Source organism: Hemiscyllium ocellatum, chromosome 8 (assembly GCF_020745735.1).
Source record: "Hemiscyllium ocellatum isolate sHemOce1 chromosome 8, sHemOce1.pat.X.cur, whole genome shotgun sequence".
In the NCBI taxonomy this organism is placed as follows: domain Eukaryota; kingdom Metazoa; phylum Chordata; class Chondrichthyes; order Orectolobiformes; family Hemiscylliidae; genus Hemiscyllium; species Hemiscyllium ocellatum.
Genome location: NC_083408.1, coordinates 29,115,060 through 29,132,716, shown reverse-complemented (window position 1 = coordinate 29,132,716; position 17,657 = coordinate 29,115,060). Strand labels below are relative to the sequence as shown.

The 17,657-nt window shown below is 41.3% G+C and overlaps 1 long non-coding RNA gene across 1 annotated transcript; it reads left to right on the top strand.

The window, feature by feature from the left end:
• Positions 1-3,006: 3,006 nt before the first annotated feature.
• On the top strand, positions 3,007-16,684 carry LOC132817811 (uncharacterized). The gene is made up of 2 exons (XR_009644924.1): positions 3,007-3,201; positions 12,701-16,684. It is a non-coding gene; the product is annotated as an uncharacterized LOC132817811 (long non-coding RNA).
• Positions 16,685-17,657: the final 973 nt, after the last annotated feature.

Here is a 17,657-nt window from a genome sequence, read left to right as displayed (position 1 = left end):
GAAGAGGGTGCAGAAGAGGTTTACCAGGATGTTTCCTGATATAGAGGTGCTAGCAATGAGGAAAGATTAAGTAGATTAGGATTATTTTCATTGGAAAGAAGGAGGTTGGGGAGGGGACCTGATTGAGGCCTAAAAATTTATGAGTGGTGTAGACAGGATGGATAGCAAGAATCTTTTCTCTCAGAATGGAAGACTCAATTACTTGGGGTCATAAGTTTAAAGAGAGAGGAGAAAAGTTTAGGTGAGATTATGTGGAAAGTTCTTCATGCAGAAGGTGGTGGCTGCTTGGAATGCATTGCCAGCAGAGCATTGATAGTAGGAGCAGGAATGATAGCATCATTTCAGATGCATCTGGACAGATACATGAATGGGCAAGGAGCAAAGGGATATAGATCCTTAGAAAATCGGTGGCAGATTTAGATAGAGGATCTGATTCAGCACAGGCTTGGATCGCCGAAGGGCCTGTTCCTGTGCTGTAATGTACTTTGTTCTTTGTTCTAATTTACAGGGCTAATATCAGGCCACTTAACATGGAACAAGGCCCTTTGGCCCATCATGCCTATGTCAGTCATCAAACACTTTGAGCACTTGGACTGTAGCCTTGTGTGTTATGGCATTTCAAGTGTTCATCTAAATATTCTTAAATATATTGAGGGTTTCTGCTTCCATCTACCCTTTAGTCATTTCAGATACCCACAACTCTGGGGGTGTGTACGTTTCTCTCTCAAATTCACTTTAAAACTCCTGCTCCTTGTTTTAACACATTGGAGTTCATGATTGAGCAATGTAGAATAGAAGACATCTTGGCAACAATGTTGTGCAAAGAATGATGTTTTGAATAGGGTCTCTCTCTACCTATCATTTACTCTTTCTTCCTGCCCATATCCTATCTCCTGCATAAAAACCAGGTTTTTCATAACTACCACCAGTTCTGAAGAAGGGTCACCAGACCCGAAACTTTACCTCTGATTTCTCTGCACAGATGCCACCAGACCTGCTGAGACTTTCTAGCAATTTCTGTTTTAGGTTCTGATTTCCAACGTCCACAGATTTTGTTTTTGAATAGACCTCACAGCTTTTCCATTCCATTTTCTATTGCCTTTCAGCAATTGCCACAAAACTTTAGGCATTCATGGGCAGAACTGCAGTCGGGTCTCTGCCACATTATCTCTATCCCCACGCATAAATTGTACAAAGCAACATTGTAGGTCAACAGGCCTTTTCATCCTTTGCATATGCTTGATGTCTTCCTTTTTTCATCATACCCAAGTTTCTGTCCCATCACAAAATGGAGGGGATTGGACATGAGAGGTGCTTTCAACATGCCATTAACATCTATGGTGACATGCACCATTCCTAACATATCTTTCTGGAAAACTGCTTTCTTTTAAGATAACTTCTTAATGCTTTGCAAGGACCATATATGTGCTATCTTTTCAACACAAACTTTGTTCATCAAACTACCAACTCTTTATAAGAGCATAAGACATAGGAGTGGAAGTAAGGCATTCGGCCCATCGAGTCCACTCCGCCATTCAATCATGGCTGATGGGCATTTCAACTCCACTTACCAGCGTTCTCCCCATAGTGAAGATTTTGGTCTAAATCTTTGGTGAAATGAAACAAATTGATGTGACAGGAGTTATTTGCAGGAGTTAGGCTCTATATCGCCACTTGCCTATTGCTTACATCAAGTAAATAGGGGATCATTTCACAATTAATTGTGAATACTGGTGGACTACAAGCTTTCCTCCAATCAACAGAATAATCTCAGACTTCATTGCACTATTTCATATATAAACAGCATGCTGCCTTAGTACAGGTCTAATTTCATTAGGTAGTCTGAATGAACTGCAACTCAGCTGACCTTCTTTGAAGCTGACATCTTCAACATCATCAAACCATTGAACACAAAATGAGTATTGAGCACAGTTTTGGTGCCAGATATCATTTTGACAGCATGCCTGTCCTGGGAATCCAATCTATCTATCTTGAGGAATACTTAGATGGCCTACCTCATGTTTTTATTAGCAATAACACTTTGAAAAAAATAAACTAATTTCAAACTTTGGCTAATGCGACTACAATTGAACATAACTTTCTTTCCATTGATCTTTTGACCATTCTAATGACAACTTTGATAATCACAATGACTACCTGTATTTCACTGGAGAATGGAAGTTTGGGGGATATCTTGCCTTACATGGCATAAAACAATTTCTGATTATGTCTGAGTAAATCGAACATACAAACAAGTAATCCTTTTACCTGGTTCTTTCTTGGAAACTTCCTCTGCGTTGGGGCCAACAGTGGTTCCCACCTTCTGAACAGCTATGGGTAATATTACACTTCGGCAGGAGCTCAGATCGGTCAAGCAGCTTGTCAAATTTTCTTTTTGTTATTTACAGAAATTTATTTTGTGTAGAGATGAGAACTTTAGTAAAATGTAACATTCTGAGGGTATCATTTCAGCTGCAAAAGAACAGTGTATCCACCCTTGCAAAATATATTTCAGAAGGTAACATTGAACTAACAGGGGTCAGTGGATATAGAATGATAGGATATAATGTTTCATTGAGAATGGATCTGCATATAGCTATTTATAGGATTTCCATGCAAAAAACCTCATTTGTCTTCTGTTAATGGCTTACATGCTTAAGACTGTGACCGATTAGATATAGATTAAAAAACCCTAATACACAAGATTGCATGAAATTGAGTTCTGCTAAATCTTTAAACTGACCTCATTGTCATTGTCATTGTAATGCCGAAACAGATGAGAAGACGAATTGAAACAAAGTGACTCTATGTAACACAGTACTAGTGTCTTATCCAGTATGTATTCGCGTTAGAGTCAAAAAATAGATAATGTTATTGCAGTGCTGCAGTTTACTCACATGGACATCTGAGCTTGTACAGGTTTTTTTTAGGCAGTTTATTTATGGCTACCTCAAGGCCAAATTAGGTATCAGTGCACGCAAGGGGACAACACACACTCCAGTGATTTCTGCCTTAAGGCGATAATATTGCAAGTACCAAGAGGAATTAAAATTAATAATTCTACTTGTATATGGCTGTGAACAGATAATTTGCTGGATGTTTATTGTTTCTGAGTGCATGCTATCTGCGCTCTTCTGAATGGGTTTATCCAACGTTATGTGAAGAAAATTATCCAGACGTTTGATGAGTGGCAGGCACAAGGTAGGCAAGCTTTCTGCTCCTGTAATCAAAGCGACATAATTTATAACTCTTCATGAATGTCCACTGCATATGGCGTTGAAGTTATTGAGGAGCTGCACAAGGATTATTTCAGGCACTGATAGATAGCTAAGTTGTTTGAAGGTGAACTTGTTAGTCAAGTTCCAAACTATATATCAACCTCTTGTAAGTATGCAGTTTGCAATTTAATCCTAGCAGAGATATATTGTAAGATGATTGACCCCTTGGTTTAATTTGCTTGTTTAAATAAATATGGATAATTTACAGAATCGAAATTTGATTCCAGTTATGCTGTCTCTTGTACTAAAATGTGTACCAATTGGATTCAATGTTAAATTAAAATATAGCAAAGGTGACCTGCTGAAGGGGTCTATTCATTTCATTGTGTCTGCACCAATGAAAGATTTCTCCAATTTATCCCATCTTCCAGCTTTTGGGTCATAGCCCATAGACTATGGCACACTAGTCATGAATCTACAACCTTATTTTCTAACATGATAAGCTTTTCTGCCTCCATCAATGTCTCTGACACTGAGTTCACAACTCCCACTCCACTCCAAGGGAACTGTGCTCTAATCTTTCTCTTAATCAATATCAGTCTATTGCCTCTGTTAATTCAGCACTTAGCTAAGGGAAACAGGTCCCTCTTTTTGAATCTGCATCTCAATTATCCTCCCCAAGCCTCCGTACTCCCAAAAAACGTTCAGCCGAGACGTTGCTTCAAAACTGACATTCACCATTCCTACCGACATCATTGCAAATTTCCCCTGTGCTCTCTTTAGAGATATCATATCTTCTAATAATGAACTAACTACATATATGCACATTACCTTCGCTGCAGTCTAACTAGTAATTAACATGATTCTAGCATAACCTCTCTGCTTGTATGCTATCGGCAAAGTCTACTATCCAGCTTCCTAATCACCTGCTTTATCTGATCTTTAACTTCAAGAATCTATTGACATAAACTCCAAGGTTCCCCTGTCTCTCTAATTTCTCATAATCCAATTCATTTTCCTGTATTAGCAGTCTTATTTGTCTCCCTAAGTGACTTATCAAAAATTCTTTTGGGATGAATTCCATTTGACACACTTTTGTTAAACTAACCATTCCATTGATGTCTCCCTTTAGTTTAAAAAGTATTTTCTTATTATCCCCCAAAAAGCCGACTTTCATATCACCTGTAAATGTCCTATTCGCCTCCTCTACATTTATGTCTCAAACATCGATATGTATCAGAAACAGCAAGTGACTAATATTGAGCCCAGTAGTGCACTGCATGAGTCTTTGTTACAATGATATTTGTTGTGACAAGAGAAGGGCTTTGAACATCTCTGAATTTGTTTGGGTGTCTCATGAGAAGGTGGAGGCATTATAATTTCTGACCAATGAAGCTAGCCATGTTTATCTATCATAGCAAAAAGATAATTAGCTGGGTGAGTGATTAGGTTATTCAATGAGCCAGAATGCCATTTCTACTTCTTGAATGGGATCTTGGGAGATTCTATCATAAACCAAGAGAAATGGAGAATGGCACCCACCTCAAAGTCAGTTCTCTAACTTTGAAGGTTTTTTTATGACAGTTTTAGCTCAGAATACCTAAATTTTCTCAACCAGTGTGAAAACTGTCTCCTCCTTTACTGAAATGCTTATGCAGTTATTTATCTACCTAATCACATCTAAAAAGATATAGTTGCCTTGATCCACAGCAAAATCCTTTCACTCACAGGTGATATCAGAGACATTGGCAAAGGCACAATATTCTTCCCTTATATCTCTGATGCATAGACATGAACACATATGGCACACTATGGATTTAGTCATTCATTACCAGACATGGATATATAACATCAGTCAAGCTCTTGTTCCTTTGTTCTTATTTTTTGTAAAACAAAAAGTGCTATGAGTGTCACCATAAGACCAGTATTTCCTGACCACTCACTCACTAATCTATAAAATATATTTGCTTGCAATTTCTGCAACACATTGGAATGCCAGGACACCACTTATTGTGAGGGACTATGTATTCAGCAAGTGTCACCAGCTGCTTCAAGTTGATTTCAGCATTTAGAGTCATAGAGTCATAGAGCATGGAAGTAGACCCTACAGTCCAACTAGTCCATGCTGATCATGTTGCCAAACTAAACTAGTCCCACTTGCCTGCATTTTGCCCACACCCCTCCAAACCTTTCCCATTCAAGTGCTTGTCCAAATGTTTTTAAATATTGTAATTGTACCATGCATCTATCACTTCCTCTTGCAGTTCATGCCACATATGAGCCTCTCTCTTTGTAAAAGAGTTGTCCATCATGTCCTTTTTAAAATGTTCTGCTCTCACGTTAAATATATGCCCCCTAGTTTTGAACTCCTGTACCCTAGGGAAAAGACCCTTGCAATTCACATTTTCATTGTTCCTCATGATTTTTTAAACTTCTCTAAGGTCACCCCTCAACCTTCCTATGCTCTGATGTCTTTGTGAATGATATTGGAGAATGCCTGCTTCCTGGATCACGTGTTGGAGGAGGCTGAAACCCCATAGACAGTAAGGATTCAGGGTCATCGATGTCTATACATCAGGAAGTATAAGAAGAGACTGGAAGTATAAGGATTGCTAAAGTGTGGACTACTTTGAAACAGATATTCAAATTGGTGACTGGTGGAAGTGACAACAAGTTAAAGAAGTACACGCCAGACCATGGCACTAATGGACAAAGGTCTGCTTAATAAGGAACAAAAAATTGAGCGGTGCAGTTATTAATTGGCAACCAACAATGAAGGGAGCACCAGGCATGGATGTAAATGTCATTGTGAGTCCTGCATAGGGGCTGCTTTCCTGGTACAAGGGTAACAGGTGTAAGGAACTTATTGCAGAATATTTTGCAGGAGAAGGCAGTGAGCCAGAAATCACGGTACACTATGACAAAGAGGGGATAACATGGTGATCCTAGTCAAGTCTTTTCAGGACCTATGAGATAGTGAAAAGCTGTAATTGAAAGATTGTAATCACTAAATCATTTCCACAACATTTTGCTAACAAGATGCAGAGGCACAAATTGTAGCCTGACATGTGGTGAAGGAGGGATGATATCAGATTAAAGTCATAGAGATAACAGCATGGAAAAAGGCCCTTCAGCTCATCAAAATTTCTTGGGGAATACAGAATAATTCTGGAGCAAGAAGTTTCAATTCAAAAAGGATAAGATAATTGAGCATGGTGGACATCAGAATGAAGTGTGACATGGTACATAGAAGAAGAACAATAAAGTATGGAAGGCAGAAAGATTGCAGTGTATATATGTAAATATTTAAAATCTGGCAAACAATATGGGTGAGCCACAAGCATGGGAACATGATGCAATGGGAGTAATGGATTGTGGTACTGGAATTTTCATATTCAAGGATATATATATAAACTGTTCAGAAAATATTGAAAAGCAAAACAGAACAGATGATGGAGTGGAGGTAGTGATGAGCAAGTCATTCAGTGTTAAAAAGAGGGGATTTCATTAAGCAGGCAAAAACCGAATCTCCTTGGTCACAGTTGAGAAGTTTAAAAGAGAAGCGCTCTACTTGGGATGCTTAATATGCCTCGAATGGCAAAAGGAAGGTTGAGAGACAAAACTGCAGGGACATTACTGAGCCATGCAAAATTGTAGTTATGATGTTGGAGGACTATTGGAAACTACCGAACAAGCACTATAATAGGATATTGTTAATGTAAAGATATAGAGGGGAAAGAATTTCTGATAGGTATTCAAGAGAAATTCCAGTATCCATGTCTGCAGTCCAATTAGAAAGTAGGTATTTCTGGATCTGTTGCTACAAAATCAAGTGGGCCAAGTGAAGTAAGTGTTGGTGGGGAACGGGATTCTTGGCTAAGGGTGACCATCAAATCAAAAAGTTAAGACTGGAGTGCAATGAAATGATCTAAACAAAAGGTCTAAATTAAGAGGGGTTAATTTTATTGGATGCGAAGTAACCTGGTTTTGGGAAGATAGAATCAAATCAGGAGAAATTTTAATTGAATAATTGGGGTTCATTGGGGAAGACATGCTTCAGGAAGAGGTTTGGATCATTAACAGCAGGGGCAGCACTTACGAAATCAAAAAGCAATGCTTCAAAATGACAAGGAAGGTAGGGAATGTGAGAAACTAAAAGAAAGGGGGATTTTGCAGGCCAGCACTTGAAAATAGCAAGTTGCGATGATTGGCATTTTTCCAGACATGTGGCAATATTGTTTTCATTCGCTCATTTTTTGTAATAATATTACATTGGAATAAAGTGTATCATCTAAAATGTTGCTAATCATACTAAAAGTGAAGGAATGGCGAACAACTGTGACAGCTTATTGATTGGTTTGGAGAATGGAAAGACAAATGGCACATGGAATTCAATACCCATGCCGAGAATTGTTTTAACAAAAGAGTTAGGACAGGTAACATAGACTTAAGTGTGGTGTCCGAAATGGTGTGCAAAGACAAAGGGCACATGTGCATTGCTTTTGAAATTGGCAAAACCTGCTGAAAGTGTGGTGAAGTAAGTAGGTTGTCAGCTTCATACGTAGAGGAAAGCAGAGAGGTTTTTGCGGACCTTAGATGAAAGGGCACTATCCAATTGTAACCAGTACACCTTAGAGCACAGAACATAGAACATATAATTCAGTACAGCACAGAACAGGCCCTTCAGCCCACGATGTTGTGCCGACCATTGATCCTCACGTATGCACCCTCAAATTTCTGTGACCATATGCATGTCCAGGAGTCTCTTAAATGTCCCCAATGAACTTGCTTCCACAACTGCTGCTGGCAACGCATTCCATGCTCTCACAACTCTCTGTGTAAAGAACCTGCCTCTGACATCCCCTCTATACTTTCCTTCAACCAGCTTAAAACTATGACCCCTCGTGTTAATCATTTCTGCCCTGGGAAATAGTCTCTGGCTATCGACTCTATCTATGCCTCTCATTATCTTGTATACCTCTATTAGGTCCCCTCTCCTTCTCCTTTTCTCCAATGAAAAAAGTCCAAGCTCAGTCAACCTCTCCTCATAAGATAAGCCCTCCAGTCTAGGCAGCATCCTGGTAAACCTCACCTGAACCCTCTCCAAAGCATCCACATCTTTCCTATAATAGGGCGACCAGAACTGGACGCAGTATTCCAAGTGCGGTCTAACCAAAGTTTTATAGAGCTGCAACAAGATCTCATGACTCTTAAACTCAATCCCCCTGTTAATGAAAACCAAAACACCATATGCTTTCTTAACAACCCTGTCCACTTGGGTGGCCATTTTGAAGGATCTATGTACCTGCACACCAAGATCCCTCTGTTCCTCCACACTGCCAAAAATCCTATCTTTAATCCTGTATTCAGCTTTCAAATTCGACCTTTCAAAATGCATCATCTCGCATTTATCCAGGTTGAACTCCATCTGCCACCTCTCAACTCATCTCTGCATCCTGTCAATGTCCCGCTGCAGCCTACAACAGCCCTCTATACTGTCAACAAAACCTCCAACCTTTGTGTCGGCTGCAAACTTGCTGACCCATCCTTCAAACCCCTCATCCAAGTCATTAATAAAAATTACTAACAGTAGAGGCCCAAGGACAGAGCCCTGTGGAACACCACTCACCACAGACTTCCAGGCAGAATATTTTCCTTCTACTATCACTCGCTGTCTTCTGTTGGCCAGCCAATTCTGTATCCAGACAGCTTAGTTCCCCTGTATCCCATTCCTCCTGACCTTCTGAATGAGCCTACCATGGGGAACCTTATCAAATGCCTTGCTGAAGTCCATATACACCACATCCACAGCTCGATCCTCATCAACTTTTCTAGTCACGTCCTCAAAGAACTCGATAAGGTTTGTGAGGCATGACCTGCCCCTCACAAAGCCATGTTGACTGCACTTAATCAGATGGTCATAAATCCTATCCTTCAGAATTCTTTCTAACACCTTGCAGATGACAGACGTGAGACTTACTGGTCTGTAATTGCTGGGGATTTCCCTATTTCCTTTCTTGAAGAGAGGAATTATGTTTGCCTCTCTCCAGTCCTCAGGTACGACTCCAGTGGAGAGCAAGGATGCAAAGATCTTCGCAAGTGCCGAAGCAATTGCATTTCTCGTTTCCCAAAGCAGCCGAGGACAAATCTGGTCCGGGCCTAGCGACTTGTCAATCTTAATGTTGCACAAAATTTTCAGCACATCAGCTTCCTCTATCTCTATCCATTCCAGTATGCACACTTGTTCTTCAAAGGTTTCATTCACAACAAAGTTCATTTCTTTCGTAAAGACAGAAACAAAAAACTCATTTAGGGCTTCCCCTACCTCCTCAGACTCCACACATAAATTCCCTATGCTATCCCTGATCGGCCCTACTCTTTCTTTGACCATTCTCTTATTCCTCACATAAGTGTAAAATGCTTTTGTGTTCTCCCTAATCCGTTCTGCCAAGTCTTTCTCGCGCCCCCTCCTGGCTCTCCTCAGACCATTTTTGAGCTCCTTCCTCGCCTGCCTGTAATCCTCTGGAGCTGAGCATGACCCTAGCTTCCTCCACCTTATGTAAGGTGCCTTCTTCCTTTTGACAAGAAGCTCCATTGCTCTCGTCACTCAAGGTTCCTTTATCTTACCCCTTCTTGCCTGTCTCAGAGGGATATATTTATTCATCACTCGCAACAACTGTTCCTTAAACAGTCTCCACATGTCTATCGTGCCTTTACCATGGAACAATTGCTCCCAATCCATGCTTCCTAACTCATGTCTAATCACACCATAGTTTCCTCTTCCCCAATTAAATATCCTCCCATTTTGCCTAAACCTCTCCTTCTCCATAGCTATGTAGAATGTGAGGCAGTTGTGGTCACTATCACCAAAATGCTCTCCCATCACAAAATCTGATACCTGCCCCATCTCATTTCCGAGCACCAAGTCTAGAATGGCCTCTCCCCTCGTTGGCCTATCAACATACTGAGTTAGGAAAACCTCCTGACCACACCTTACAAAAATAGCTCCATTCAAATTTTCTACTCGAAGGAGGTTCCAATCAATATTGGGAAAGTTAAAGTCACCCATTACAACAACCCTACTACGTCCACACTTTTCCAAAATCTGCCGACCTATGCTTTCTTCAATCTCCCTGCTGCTTTTGGGGGGCCTGTAGTAAACCACTAATGAGATGACTGCTCCCTTGCTGTTCCTAATTTCCATCCATACTGACTCGGTAGGCAGATCTTCCTCGACAATGGAAGCTCCTGTAGCTGTCATTCCCTCTGTGATTAGTTGTGCTACACCCCCTCCTCTTTGTCCCTTATCCCTATTCTTTTTAAATGTTCTAAACCCTGGAATATCCAGCAACCATTCTGCCCCTGAGAAACCCATGTCTCTGTTATGGCCACAACATCATAACACCAGGTACTGATCCATGCTCTAAGTTCATCACTTTTATTCCTGATACTCCTTGCGTTAAAGCAAACACACTTTAACTGATCCCTTGGTTCCTTCCAGGAAAATCCTTCCCACTAGCTGGTCTACCTCTTGCTATTGCCTCATCTGCATCAACTCTCACTTCCGGTATACTGCTCACATTCCTAACCCCCTTGCCATACTAGTTTAAATCCTCTCGAACTACTCGAGCAAACCTTCCACCCAGGCCATTGGTCCCCTTCCAGTTCAGATGCAACCCGTCCTTCTTGTACAGGTCCCACCTTTCCCAGAAGGCATCCCAATTATCTACATATCTGAAGCCCTCCCTCTTACACCAGCTGCGCAGCCACGTGTTAAGCTACGCCTGCTCCCTATTCCTCGCCTCACTATCTCGTGGCACCAGTAGTAAACTAGAGAACACTACTCTGTTTGTCCTGCTTTGCAGCTTCCATCCTAACTCCCTGAAATCACTTTTTATATCATCAATCCTTTTTCTGGCTATATCATTAAAGCCAATATGTAACACAATTTCTGGCCCTCCCCTTTTATAACCTTATACACCTGATTGGAGACATCCCGGACCCTGGCACCAGGGAGGCAACATACCTTCCAGGAATCCTGATCCTGCCCACAAAATCTCTTGTCAATTCCCCTATTGAGTCCCCTACCACGAGTACTTTTCTATTCTACCCCCTCCCCTTCTTTGCCACAGTGTCAGGCTCAGTGCCAGAGAACTGACTACTATGGCTTTCCTCTGGTAGGTCATCCCCCCAGCAGTATCCAAAACGGTATGCTTATTGCTGATGGGAATGTCCACAGGGGATCTCTGCACTGGATGTAATTTTGTTTGAGACAGTGCAGAGTAGATTGACCAGAATGGTTCCAGGAATAGAGTTTTTGGTAAGTATTCAGATTAGAGATGCTTAGGTTACCGTCCTTGGGAGAAATAAAGATCGAGAGCAGATACACGTAGACATGGAAAAGCTGTGCCAATTACCTACTGGTGAAAAACCTGTGAGACACATATGTAAAATATTGGTCACACAATGCACAAGGGGCCTGAAAGATGCAAAGTTCACTAGATAAGTAAAAGGAAATTTTGCTGATAGATTTAGTGCATATTTTCCACATGGATTTTGTTTTAACTATTTGACAAAGTAGCCCTTAAAAGACTGATAATGTAAGTTGAGGTTTGTGGAGTAATGGGGCCAGTATCAACTTGGATCCAAAGAAATATACTTCAAGACTGAAAATATCAAGTCACGATAAATGGTACACTTTCAGACAGGTAATAACCAGGAACTCAGTGTGTATGAGAGTGGTTGAAGGAAAGCTGATACCTAGTTATGAAAGGAATTTGAAAAGGCATTTGTGGAACTTAAAACTACATGGCGAGAGTGAGAAACAGGACTGACTGGATTGAACCACAGGGTACTGGCATAAACTCGATCGATCTAATAGACTCCTTCAATGCTGTGGAATTCGATGTCTGTGCAACTCTGTATCATTCTGTCTCTACCTCCCTTTCCTGGTTTAAGTTCCAATTTAATATCACTTTATTTGATGCTTCATGCAGTTGCTTTTTTGAATGACTCTTTATATGGCTCAGAGTCAAAGTGTGGTGAATCACATTAGATGAACTTATATTAATGGAGCAACATACAAGTAGGATGCTATTGCTGATTAGCAACACATGCATTAGTGATGTTAACTTGCACTATGCAAAGATTTGCTGATCCCAATTATCCCATGGAATGCGAATATTGAGTTGGGAATTGCTTATTGCCGATCACTGCAAATTGCAGAAATTACTGCTCCAGAACTGGAGCCAAGAGACATCGACAGAACAGTCTTTGCATTCACCTTATATAATGTAGCAAGCATGTCTTGGTTTGCAATGACAATATTATTTCATTGACTGTAAGATATTTTTCTTTTGTTGATTTTTTTTTCAAATTATTCATACATTTTTATCTGGATGCTTCATTAAGTGTTATATCCATTTATGGTTTCGACGTTGATGCAGTTGCCAAACAATACATTTTCATTTTTGATTTTTTAGATGAGTCTGATAAAGGGTGTGGAATGTCGGAAAAAAGAGAACCTGGAGGTTGAATAAAATCAAACTGAATTCGAGATGAGAGACTCATCGCATGAATGCATCATCACAGGTTCATATTTTCAACATCATTGCCAAGTCAACTTATCAGAGGAGCAGTGTCTTGTGCAAGACCATGACTGACAAAGGCTTTCAACATAGTTTGTCAGTTACATAGTGATGAAAACCTCATCACCCCACAAGTTCTGTCATCATCTGTTCTGTTCTCACGCCGTTGTCTGCATTCCATTAACCCACTGCCTATATCCTGTTGTCCACACTCTACTTTCTTAATTGCCTTCCACCTAACCAAAGGATCACATTTAATTTCTGCAGTCCTGCCACATCCACTCATGAATAGTGGTGGACAATTGAACACACACTGGAGGAGGAGTGTCATCTAACATCCCATTTCTCAAGGGGTGCCTAGCACAGCAGGGCAATGAAGAATTTGCAATAACCTTCATTCAGAATTGTTGAGCGGATGATCCATCTTTGCCTCCTCCAGAGGCTCCCAACATTACAGGGTCCCAACATTACAGGGTGGCATGGTGGCTCAGTGGTTAGCATTGCTGCCTCACAGCACTAGGGACCCAGTTTTGATTCCAGCCTCAGGTGACTGTCTGTGTGAAGTTTGCATGTTCTTCCCATGTATGCGTGGGTTGCTCCGGGTTCCTCTGGACGTATGAATAGGAAGGGTTTAAAGGGAATGTTCATTCCACATGAGATCAAGAAATAGATGGAAACATTGGATATTACAAAGTATATGGACACTGACAATGTTCTGGCAACATTACTGAAGACTTGTGCTTCAGAACTTGCCATGTCCCCATTAAAACACTAACAATATGGAAAATTACCTGGGCATTTCTTGCACACAAAAAGTAGAACAGGTGCAAACCAGCCAATTACCACCCAATCAGTCTACTGTTGATCATCAATAAAATAATGGAAGGTGTCATCAAGCCACTACAAGGCCATGGCACCTTCCTCTACAACCGCTGAAGGTGTAACACCTGCCCATTTACCTCCACTCTCCTTACTATCCAAGGTCCCCCAACATACGTTCCAGTTGAAGCAGCATTTTGCCTGCACTTCTCACAATCTAGTTTTTGGCATTCACTGCTCATAAATGTGGTCTCCTCTACATTGGGGAAATGAAGTGTGGACCGTGTGACCATTGAACAAAACACTGATGTTCTCCCCCAAAAATGAACTTGAACTTCAAGTTGCCTGTCACTTTAACACAACACCCTGCTCCCTGGCCAACATTTCTTTCTCCGGCTTGCTCCAGTGCTCCAGTGAAACTCAGTAAAGCTGGAAGAACAACACCTCATTTTCTGCTTGAGGACTTTACAGCCCTCTGGACTCAACATTGAGTTCAATAATTTTAAGGCCTGAACTCCCCCATGTCCTAGCTCCCAATCCCACACACTAGGCCTTGTTCCCACATGGTCTGCCATCACACACTACCTATTTTTAGCCACTAACAGTCTCTATTAACAGCTACTCACTCTCCCAGTTAGATCGCTATCCATTCCTTTGTCTGTCCAATGTTCTTCTCTCTCTTTGGGCTGTATCTCCACCTATCATTTATTTTTTACCTCCTCCCCCACCCTAGCTTTTGCATATAAACCAACATGTTCCTAGCTGCCATCAGTTCTGAGGAGAGGTCACCAGACCCAAAGATGCTGCCAGACCTGATGAGTTTTTTCAGCAATTTCTGTTTTTTTTTTCTTATTCACAGCATTCGCTGTTCTTTCAGCTTTTACACAGGAATGTAGAGTTCAAATTAAAGTCAAGTCAGACATGATGCAGTTGAATGTAGACAAGGAGGGGGCTGGAAGGAAAAAGCAAGCCAGGCAGCATCAGGAGGTGGAGAAGTTGATATTTCAGGCGTTACCCTTCTTGAATCTTGTTGAATGGCAGAACAGGCTTGAAGGGACAATTAGCCTATTCTTGTGCCTGCTTGATTTGTCTATATGTGACTGGAAGCCTGTGTCCAATGGTGTACTACTGGGTCAGAGCTGGGTCATAGAATTATAGAATCCCTACAGTGTGGAAACAGGCCATTTGGCCCAACAAGTCCACACCAACCCTACGAAGAGTAACCCATCCACACCCATTCCACTACATTTACCCCTGACTAATGCACCTAGCTTACACATCCCTGAACACTATGGGCAAGTTAGCATAACCAATTCAGCTAACCCACACATCTTTGACTGTGGGAAAAGACAAGAGCACCCAGAGGAAGAAACCAGTGCATCGGGTGGCTGTTTTCTTTTGAGTACAGTGATGATCTAGACATGAATGTGAATAGTTTGATCAGTACATTCACAGATGACATCAAAATTGGTGATATTGTAAATACTGAAAGGAAAGCCTAGGACTAGTACATTACAGATAAGCTGGTCTGGTGAGCAGAACAGTGGAAAATGGGATGTAGGAATATTAGCTAAGTTTCTGGGTTAATAATGCAATGATATCACTGGGTCATCATATACCCCCAGAAGGGATTAATTATGAAGTTATCTGGACCAGAGCAATTCACCTGTGAAGAGAGACTACATAGGTTGGTGTTGCTTTTTTCCTTAGAGAAGAGAAGGCTGGGGAGGATCAGATTGAGATGCACATGGTTCTGAGTGGCTTAGACAAGGCAGAAACTTTCCCCCTTAGTAGAGGAATCAATAGTTGGGAACACTGTTTTAAGGCAAGAAGCAGAAGATTTTAATTTGATTGTTTTTTTTCTGATTTGAGTGAACGCTTTGTTTTTGCTTCAAGAGTTGTCAGTATCTGGAACCTACTGCCTGAGAATGTAGTAGTGGCAGGAATCCACAAAGTGTTTAAGATACAGATGGTGACATCTTGAAAAATGTCCATATTATGGAGGAGGAGGTGCTGGATGTCTTGAAATGCATAAAAGTGGATAAATCCCAGGACCTGATCAGGTGTAGCCTGGAATTCTGTGGGAAGCTAGGAAAGTGATTGCTGGGCCCCTTGCTGAGTAATTGTATCATTGATAGTCACAGATGAGGTGCCAGAAGACTGGAGGTCGGCTAACGTGGTGCCACTTTAAGAAAGGTGATAAGGAAAAGCCAGGGAACTATAGACCAGTGGGCCTGACATCAGTGGTAGGCAATTTTTTTTTTAGATTAGATTCTGTGCAGTATGGAAACAAACCCTTCAGCCCAACAAGTCTACATCGACCCTCGGAAGAGTAACCCACCCTACCCTATATGTACACCAACTAATGCACCTAACACTACAGGCAATTTAGCATGGTCAATTCATCTGACCTGCACATCTTTGAACTGTGGGAGGAAACCAGAGCACCCAGAGGAAACTCACGCAGACAAGGGGAGAATGTGCACATTCCACACAGACAGCCGCCCAAGGTGGGAGTCGAACCCAGGTCCCTGACACTGTGAGGCAGAATTGCTAACCACTGAGCTACAGTGCAGACATGATGGACTGAAAGGTTGTAAAAATTCCAAAACTCTAGCTCTATGACACCTACACTCCCTATCATCTACCTAACCTCCCGCCATCAAAGCCAATTTTTCCTACTTATTCAAAACTTCCGAACGGCTATATTGCTTACCTTATTAACTTATCACCTTTGTACCATACCCACTTGACAAGTAATTTCTTCCCACTTGGCATGTGACCCTCACCTGGCACACTACCCACACCCTACTGGTACCATATCCAGCTGCCACCTCATCAGGCACCCTATAGAATGGGCATTCTATGGTCCCCAACATTTATCCCACCCAGCTGACTCCTTACTTGCCTGGCATCCTACCCTCAAGCCTCTCAGCATCCTAACATCACTCTTACCATACCTACTTACAGCTACTGACAAAACAGCTGTCAGAATCTTTACATTTCAGAAAAAGGCAGCAAAAACTTTGATACAGAGTTTATTAAACTTTGTGAAAGATCGTGATTTGTGTTCAGTGAAATTGGGGTTGTTCTGCAGGACTTGAATGTTCTGTGTTACAGGTTACAGTGTTTTGCACCTTCACCCTATGGGAATGATACTGTTGTACTTCGCCTAGAAATAAATACCAAGCTCAGTGTATACCATCTACAAGTAACACATCGAACTTCCATCCGGAGTACACATTGTGGGCGAGTATTATACAGAGCTTGCGATATTGTACCAGCCACAGCAAATACATTTACCTCTTTCTCAGTTCCGTTTGCAGGGTGGTATGTATGGATCCAAGTTTGTAAAATTGCTCTTATCTCTGCTGTCGCATAATTTCCGCCTACCGGTCTGCCTCTGCTCTTAACACTCTTCACGCTCATTCAGTTTTATGTTTCTTTTTCATCAAATGTCAGATGGACAGTGTCCACTACAGCTCGAAGTCGTGTTGCGGAGCCCCCAGATTGTTCAGGAAGTCGGCTGTGGTCTCCTAAAATCCGCTGGGTTAATAGTCTGTCTTGTGAGCTACGCTTATTCTCTTTTAAATATAAGGAATCCTTATGGTGGGCATGTGTTTTGCTTAAGAGTAAAACACTCCTCTTGTCCACCAGGCGTTACTCTATCATGCTATTCCTACTTGTTGACATTTACAATATAAATCGATTGAAAGTTAGTGGGTGTCTATTTTCACTCCTTATGTTAAGTAATTTGATACCGCGATTCCCAGAGGCGCTTAGATATTCTGCCCAACGAACAGCAACATTGCAATGAATTTATTATTTAACTGTCATCACCGATTTGCTCAACTTAATTGATACACGTACTGCAGAGAGCCAATTCACTGTTTTAATTGTATCTGTGCATCCATTTGTCACCTCAATCGTCAGCAACAGAAAAATAAATTGCACTTTTTGAATGATAACGGTATAATATTGCAACCATGTTACCAAAGGTGACTTCAACATTGAATCAGATTTATGTAGTGCT